The following is a 9,350-nucleotide window of genomic DNA, read 5'->3' on the forward strand; positions in this document are numbered from 1 at the left end:
TCGTTAGAACATCGTTTGTTTTATTGGCTGCTGCAAGCGGAACAAGTTCTCGAGCAATTTTTTGAGCCTGTTAACTAAGAATGAGGTATAGAATTAAGCGACTTCTTCGATCAATTAGCATTTTGCGATGGTGAAACTGTTTACCTGGGGTAAATAGAAAGAAAACTCTACTGAACGCGTCCGTGTCCGCTGCTAAACTCGGTACCTTGAAATGTTTCTACGAAAACATGAAACTTTGAGTTCTGTTAGATTTTGATCAAACTTTTCGATGTAAAATTAATAAGCTTGGATCGAAGATAAATGGCTGAGGTTAATACGAAATCACGTCGGCAACGTCGTTTCGTTACGCTGCAAATGATATACGCCAGACTTGGAAATATATTAATCGATTAAACACGATCGATTACTTTATCACTATATACACACATGTACGTTTTCCATATTTTTACATTCGTTCGCTTTACCGTCCTACTTCGTTAACGAAATACTGTGTCCACAGGTAATAGTTTTACAAAGGTAACGATGATCACGATAAGAGGAAATAATGCACTTTTGCTGCTTTTCGTGTTCAACGTTGAGATTATTAAGAACATTCTGCGATATTAATCGTAAAATGGACGCTTGAAGTACTACCGAGGAATAAAGTATACAAAGAATGAAATATTGCCGGCAATAATAATTCAACTACTAAATGAAACAATGTAGGAATATTGTACACAGAAAGTATTACGGTTGAATGACGTGAACTGTTACCTGTTAATTGCAGCCGGGGCAGGAATGAAATTCATGCCGCTCGTGGTCGATACAATTACATTTTTGCGCAAGCCGTTCCCTAGTCGGAAATGAATTAACCAAACGCCACCAGTGTATTCCAATTGTTAATCGTTCCGATAACTCGTTATTATACCGAACCACATCGATTATCTCGATATATCATCATAATGAGTTTTCCAACGCGTCCCACGCCCAATGATAATCGAATCGCGCGATCGTGTCTTAGCCTGTGGAAATCTTAAAATTTCAATGACTTTTTGTTCCATTTCAATTTAATTAGCGATAGTTCCCTTTAACGGATCGAAAGTAATACGATATCTTGAAAAACATCTCGTATCTCGGCAGTGATTTGGGATTTAGAAGGCGATATGTAATCCGCCGATTGATTACTTTGCCTTTTTATTACGTTGAAATCGGCAGGCCGAGAATTCGCTGGATTTCTTTAGAAGAATTTATAGCTTTATTACGTCGTATCAGAACACCCCTTTTTACTCATGAAGGGATATTAAGATGAAAATATATTAACAGGACTCTACCTATCGGCTTTTCATCCTGCAATCTTCATATATTATCGTACAAAAAAATATTTTGAATTTTTCCAGAAATGCCCATTACAATTACTCGACGAGAGGAAGCACAATCATCCTTCGTCTTCTCGTCTATCCTACGCTCATCCCACGGAATTTCTTCCATCGTTTCCCCGAAATCCATTTGTCTCCACCGGTGGCGGGGGGCTGACGAGGGAAACGGGCCGATGAGTTTAACGGCACGGAATCGGGGCCAATTTCAGCGAGCTCTGGCTGCGCGTGCATGGTGCCACGGTTCGGCTCAATTTCTATTGCGACTGGATTACTCTGAAGACGGATTTTTCCAACTGGTTTCGACCGTCACGAAGGCGAAGATAAGTGCGTTTCAGACGAACGGAAATGAAAAATTCAGCGTGACGAACGCGTGAAGCGATCGTTCGATCTTCGTTAGAAGCAAAGCTGGAGAAGACGACGAATTTGCGGGAAGATCGATGTGTTCCATTATCGCAAAAGTTGGTAATTTAATCCTTTCGGACGAGGACTTTTCCCGAGCAACGAATACGGTAACGTAATAATATAAACTACAATACGCTGGAGTTTGAGAAAATGAAGAATGTGAGGAGAGAGCATATTACGAGCCATATTTTCCACTCTTCACAGGGACGAGGATTTAAAATCCAGTTCTAAAATTCTTCCTATTTGGTTTTGAAGGCAAATATACCCTTTTACTCTTCATATTCTTCGTAATTTCAGAAATGTTGCTTGGCGGAATATTAGAACACTGTTAGGGACTTTGGCGGCTGTTGAGGACGGTCTGGTCATCCGCTACGAGGAAATTGCTTGAGAAATGGAAGTCGAACAAGGTGGATGTGTGAAGGCTGACTACTTCTATCTAGTAGGAAATTTATTTCAATGGCATGGTGGAAATGAACGTCTTCGACGTGGCGGTGATTTTAAATTCTCGGCGAGATAGGTTCAATCGAATACTCGTTCTGGTGCAACGATTAAAAATTTATATTGAAATCAGCCGTGTTTCCCCGCTAGTACGACGTTATTAATGGTAACGAAGTCCTCGTGCGGAGTTCGGAAACTATTTTCTTTTCGAAGAATGGGAGGTAATTGAAATTATCGACGTCTATTCTTTGCAGCGAAATTTCCAACGGCCAGACAAAAAGAAAAAGAAGTACCAATGATATCGAGCGATATTTTAACGCTAATTGTCTTAACGAGCGATGTAACGATCGATCGGCTAGATATTACGTTCTCGGTATAGTAAAAACGAGATTTCAGACGTGAAATAATGAAATAAACAAACGGAATCGATAATATTTTAATACAGTCCTTTTTCCTAGAAATAAGCTGCTTTCGATAAACTTGTATAGAATAGAAGAATAAAAGAAATACCATAAAGATAGACTCTCATTGTCTAATGTTTATCCTACCAGCGTATTTTTCATACAGAACATCGTTTCCGAACTTCATGCATTTCGAAGATAAGGGAAGAACAGCATTGTTAAAGGCAGAAAAAAGGGGATGAAAAAGAGTAGAATAACGTTCTGGCATATCCGTGTTGTCGGATATTTATCTGGGAAAAGGGGAATAGTGACAATCGGGTAAAGTTGCACGCGCGAGCGAAGGCCACAGGCAATCGACCGAAACTTCGAGCGCTTCATCTGTTAAACGTCTAAATGCCACTCTCTCTCTTTAAACGGTTGGCCGGCTGGCGGAGGTTTTCATTTAGAAAAAGTCACCGGAACGCATTCATTTAGTTTTACGCGAGCAATTTTAATCCGGTCGAAAAGATGAAAGATGCTTATCACGACGTAAGCTCCATTTATTTCTTCTTATCCGTTCTAGGAAGCTGAGTATCGCTGGATAGCTAAAGTACTAGCCAGCGCTTGAAAAATTATTGGACGCCGATTCGAATCGTTTCGCAGGTGAACGCGTTAAGGAAATTCACGTCTTTATCTATTTAAGATTTTCATCTCTGTAAATCGAACATTTCGTATGATAGATGAAGGATTTCAATGGATCGGATCTTCCTGCACGTAATCAGTAAATGGAGCGAGACGGAATCTCCGTTCCCGAAACGAGAATCTTAATCCCCATTTTCTTTAGTCTCTCTTTTATTTCGCGTTCTTTGACGTTGCCGTTGGAATGAAAAGTTGGCGGAACAGCGTAGAAACTGCGTTCGAATCGCATTAGTCCCGCCGAGTCGAAAGTCAAGTACTACAACAAATGTAACTCGGGCCATTAGCTATTCAACCTCGAGTAGCGCTGGGAATTTATACGAATGACCTGAGCTGAGTTGCGTTAATCCACGTGGCGTACTTTCCGCTTTTAACGTAGGTTTACAAATAATTCCAACGATGGCTGTTTAATCTAATGCGTTGTATGGCGCGGACATACTAAACGTTACGAAAATGGTGGCCGTTTGTGAAACAGCGGGAAACAATGTGCCGTTGAAGATGTAATCTTCCGTTAAAAATTGTGATTTAAACGGATTATTTAAAGTATTTCGTAGAAAGAACGTGCCGAATAACAACAGATAAGGATTCCGATAATGCATCGACACGCAACTATTTTAATAATGTCTGAACGGAATTGAATGGATAACGTAATTATATGAGCTGAAATTCGATCATATCCCAGGAAGTTTGCATAATGCAAACGTGGTGTACATAGGATCGTGAGTTCCTCGGCGTTTGAGTAATCCGAAGATGCGCACCGGAATACGGTTTCGCGACGGCCGCTAGATGAACCTGGATTCCAGCGAGTCACCGACAAACAACGTTCAATCTACCGGAAAGTAAACTGGTATTAAAATTACAATGGAAGTTAATGAATTCACTACCGTTAATTCGCTGATTCTTTGTTCGCATTAACAATACAGCATTGACTTTCGTAAAATACGATAGATAACGTATCCCACGCTTTGCTATACCAGATTATCCCATTTTTTGTAAATATAAGCAAAGCATTGAAATGATAAAAGTCGTAAGTGTCAAAAAAGAAAAAAAGGAAAACAGAAATCGATTTGTTTATGATAATATAAGTTGTACATGGGATAGGACGAAGAGATTATAAGGGCTGTGGTAATTAAAATGGAACCAATATCGTGATGGAAAATAAATTTTGTATCGTATCTCTGAATCTGTAAAGTTATGGCAAACGCTGAAACAATCGATACCGTCCTAGTGAAAAAGGACGTAAGCGTCAAAATGAATCAAAATGTGTAGTTTATTCCTATTGGAAATCTCCACTTCTGGATTACTCAAAATGACATTAAAATATCAACGCGTTCAGCGTATGGCGATCACGACGTGACACTGAATATATTAGAGGCAATATTTATATTTAGAGAGAAGTATAATACACCGTGCTTTCATGTATGACTCACTTTTCACCAAGGAACGATAAACCGAGTATATTTAGAATCATGCAATGCTGCACCAAAGTGTATAATCGGTCGCATAATTACGGTGAATACTGAAGAGCTCTCGCGGCTTGAATCGGATTCGTCGGGTTTGTCGAGCAAGAAGTTCTTGCTACCTACGCCTTCAATTAGCTCTGTTTTTATCTATGAGCAGCATTTCTGAATTTGTTTTCGGTCAAAGAAAGGAACCCGAGCCAGGTGGAACTACAGTCACGATTAAGAACAAAGCGAAAATATTTCGCCTACTGTTTCACCTTGTCGTATAAAAACGATAAGGCGTGTAAGAACACGAGCACTTCTGAAGGTTGTATTGCTTGCTCGTGTGTCAAAGTTTCTGAGATGCTGAATAAAAGCTGATGCGTCTGCAACAATCATTTGTCTGCCTCTAATTGCGCGGAGAATGCGAGTCAAGTTTGCTCTTATACGCAAGATTACGTCGCTCAGGGGCACATTTCCTCTTTGACGTGGAATATTCCAATACCTGTTAACGATGGTAATTAATTCGGTTACTCAAATTATTCAAATTCACGAACACGATTATATTGACGCAATACTTTACCCAATTTAGTCTCTCTATTACTTCCAAACGCTATCATTTCACAAGAAAGGAAAAATACGGAACGTCGTACTTGTTCGTGGTATGTGAATTGGGAAATTGTCAATCGAGAGCATTAAACGTTTCAATTCCATTAGTGATACGAAACATTGTACAATGTTACGCGTGGATTAAATTTTAAGCTATTTAACTGGAAAACGAGTAGATTTGTAAAGCATTGATGAACTGATTGCGCGTTTACGTTTCCTCCCTGTAAATGTAACACGTAACTGACTCTATACGACTTGGCGTACTGACGATTCGCGATCGATATTGTGCAAACAAAAATAGAACGTAATGCACTTATTTTCTATCAAGCCGATTGGTCGTGGTCGGACGCGATAGAGCGTCCCAAAAAATCGTGTTGTCGGTACAGTAGTATCGGTCTTTCACGTGTCAGCCGGTATATTGTGGAAGGCGTATCCAGCGCGAACCAACGAGTTGGTGACTAACATTTTAGATTTAGATGAGTTCGTGTGAATAGACCTGCTGTCTACCTTACGGCCACTTTAGTCACAGATATACACGCACCTGCCACTTGCTATAAGAACATATGCTTTCTTTAAACGGACGACCGAGTGAAAAGTTCTCGGTATATAAATGAAAAATTTCGCGTCGCAACGCGGGTGTCCCGCATCACGACCGCTCATCCATAAAACAGCAGATCGTATGCTGAGATCGTGGAATGGATAATTAACGTTTATTATACGAGAATCTTAATGAATAGTCAAGCGTGTTCGCATATGAAGTATATTCTTCGTACCGAACTCGTATTGCTATTTTCTCACCTTTTTTTTTTTTTTTTTTGGCAACGTGTCGAGAATCTATGCGATCGAACGAGATAACATTTAAGTTCGAGCGCGTTTGCAGAGAAGCTAAATAGTAAAAAATACGATTCCAGTGATAAAGGGGCCGTAAGTTTCGATATTAATTGAACATACGCGGAACTAGAACTTTGAGAGTTAAGTACACCGTGTATTTCTGAAATTAGTCGATTAGTTTCACGATCCGCGTTTGCGATTCCACGAACCGAAGAGTCGAGGATGAATACTTTGAAGAAACGATTGCATACAGAGAGGGTGATCTCGAAATACGCTTCAGAAAGCAAGAGACGGTGCAACGTTGCAAAGCTTGCTATGGAAAATCTTAGGAAATCGCGAGAATCTTTTAGTGTAATTTGTTGCCGGGGCATAGGCACACATTTCACGGTATTACGTATTCACGGATGTAGAATGTTAATAGCGAAGGTCTTCTGCTTCGCGTTTCGTTCTCAAGACGAGATGAAAAACAAAAAATGATATTAATAGGCTTTCTCTAAAAAGCTTGTGATTAAACGAAGAAAAGGACTGGATCCCTTTGACCGTGTCTTCTTCGTCGTGATTTATTTTAATGAATTTTTATTAAGTAGCGTAAAAAATGTTGAAGAGATAGGATTAAAAATTTGATTCCCTTGATATATCCATGAAAATATTAAATCTTTTCGAGAGATCAATTTGTTTGATCTCGAGTTAAACTATATGCACGATGTACACGGTATATAGTTTATATTTTTGTAAAGGAATATTTGTTAATACCATTGATGAAAATAACTTTACATCACTATTAACGATGTCGCTTGAAATAACGAACGAGGCCAGACGTTTAATTTTATCTAGAAAATTTAGTCAGAGAAGAAATTTTTGTGCCGGAATTCATTAAGAGAATCTTGATCGGATTTTGAACGAGAAACGCATAATGCTATAAAGGCCACGAGCAGAAAAAAATATTCTGTTATCTTTCCAAAACGAATTCATGTTGAACCATCTGCGTAGAGCTCGATCAAAGGATTGCGATGTGAGAGAAAAATTTTCGTGAAAAAGAAGAGGAAAATTAATACGATATAGCGATTCTCTCTCAATAGAAGCATGCAATGTATTTTGCATATAGGACCGAATTTTCTAAGTACCGCTCTTCATTGTCAAAAAGAAGTAAGTATACGGATAAATGTTAATTAAGAATATGGCATGATTACTCTTAAAAATCCATTGAAATTTCTTCCATGAAGATATCGTTACAGGGATATGTTCTAGAAACACAATTTTATTTGACGCTCCATTCCCCGCGTACGCTTAGCAATTAAATCCAATCAATCGTTGTAGCGGTAAAATTAGAAGGAATGCGAATGTCCCTGTAATTTCAATTCACTATCGCGAACGAAGAATTTCGCAGAATCAATGCTGCAGTTCGATGAATTAAGCTCGAATTAGTCTGTACTAATTTCTTTAAACATTATTTTCTGCTATTTCTCCCTTTACATTGCGATGAAATTCTCGCCTGGCTTCCGTGTCCTTACTCGCTCTACACTCTGACCACCCTAAAGCCACGAGATATCTACGTTCTTGACCCACTTGTACGTTGAATCTTTTATTGCAAAAAATTTTCCGTTTTACCAGTGAAACTTAAGCAGCGAAAATTCGCGATGAAAGGAAATTAACATAATTAGGACAAGACTTTAAGCGCATCAAGAACAGGGTCAACGCCCAAACATATTCCCTCTGTTTACAAACGCCTTTAAAAGAGAGGCCTGCTGCACGAGGCATAATTATATGTCAGGCATTTGGCTTTTTCCATTGAACAACTATAGCGCACGGCTCTTCCCCGAATTCTTTCATGGACCATCAAAAAAACGAGCGGTTTAATCACGTCGGTGAGAGTCGCTGTGCTTTAGAGGTTGCTCAACCAGCTCGTTTGAGTTATTTACTCCTTTCCGTTTCCGTTCTCGTGTCAATAACATCCCCGCGAAAAGTCAACACTAAGTGTCGCTATTGTCACAATCGATCTTCCGTTCTATGTCACTAAGCCATCCATTCGACGTGAAACGTAGTTAGGCCATTTGAAAAGCTGTTTCACCTCGAACCAAATTCTGTGTTTTGCCCTTGCGAAACGGAGTAACGTTCTATGAGGTCAGCTGATGTTCGTAGCAATACAACAGTTATACGTAATTGAAAGAATCAAACGTAGTTTCCTTTAGAGAACACCGAGAGACTAAAATTCCGGAAAAATTAAAAAATAATGAGCACGAAAAGAGTTCGAGGCGATTATTATTTGAACGACTCTTCTGTTGTAAAATCAATTACACCGAGAGGCATGCACTCTATGACAAGCAGCTCGAAGACGAAACTTTCCAAGTCGACTTACCTCCGTGTACGAAAACGGTGGTAACGTGTTCATGTCCACCAAGGAGTACGATCGCGAGGTATCACGTTCTCCCGTTGGTATCATATGTTAAAATAGTTTTAGCTCGCGGATTGGCAAAAGATTGCAAACGGAGGCGTACTCGATTCTTGTCGAAAGGTTGCCCGACAAACAAATCTAGTTACTCGATGTTGATAGAAGATACAATTTTGACTTTCTATTCGATTCTGACGACAAGGTATCCCGGGGGTAGGTTTGTTTTCGTCGCGGCAGCCGGTCGCAGCGCAGGTTATCGCAGTCGCGGCTTGGAGCAGACTGAACGCGCCCCGCAGCTCAGTCCAGCGAATAGCATGACGCGCAGAACGGAGACGCTCTCACTGATACGCCCCGTGATTGTGGGCTCAACCTTAGACGCGATTCTACGACGATTGTACGTCTCATCGATCCTTTCGTGATTGATCTTAATTTATTAAAATCGTTTGGAAGTATGGTAGAAGTTTTAGAAAAATCGTGGATGAAGTGGCTATTGATTATGCCGTAAGATGAGAACTTGTGAGTTTTATTTAAATTTGTGGAAGGAACTAACTTACCGAAGGAAAGGAATATAATTGGTATTATTTGTATAGAGTGGAATATCCGGCAGACGTTGTTTAAGAACATTCCATGTGCATAATTTATTTTGTTTTTGGAGTTTTGCATTCCCGAAACAACGTCGTACGAAGATCTTGAAAAATCACAAAACATTCACGATATTAGCACAGTATTGATATTAATCAGATGTATATTATAAACATACCAGATGAATTATTTGTCTTGAAAAGTTATGTTATCTAGCGGCGAATTT

At 39.5% G+C, this 9,350-nt stretch overlaps 1 protein-coding gene across 1 annotated transcript in view; it reads right to left on the minus strand.

Annotated features, from left to right (window-relative positions):
- LOC100749311 overlaps positions 1 to 8,829 on the minus strand; it is a 34,665-nt gene extending 25,836 nt beyond the window's left edge. Inside the window, exon 1 of the mRNA XM_003484501.4 lies at positions 8,510 to 8,829. The gene's annotated coding sequence lies outside the window, so the exon portion shown is untranslated. The remainder of the gene's footprint in view (positions 1 to 8,509) is intronic.
- Between the last annotated feature and the right edge of the window lie 521 nt (positions 8,830 to 9,350).

Source organism: Bombus impatiens, unplaced genomic scaffold, assembly GCF_000188095.3.
Source record: "Bombus impatiens unplaced genomic scaffold, BIMP_2.2 scf_0017, whole genome shotgun sequence".
Lineage (NCBI taxonomy): Eukaryota > Metazoa > Arthropoda > Insecta > Hymenoptera > Apidae > Bombus > Bombus impatiens.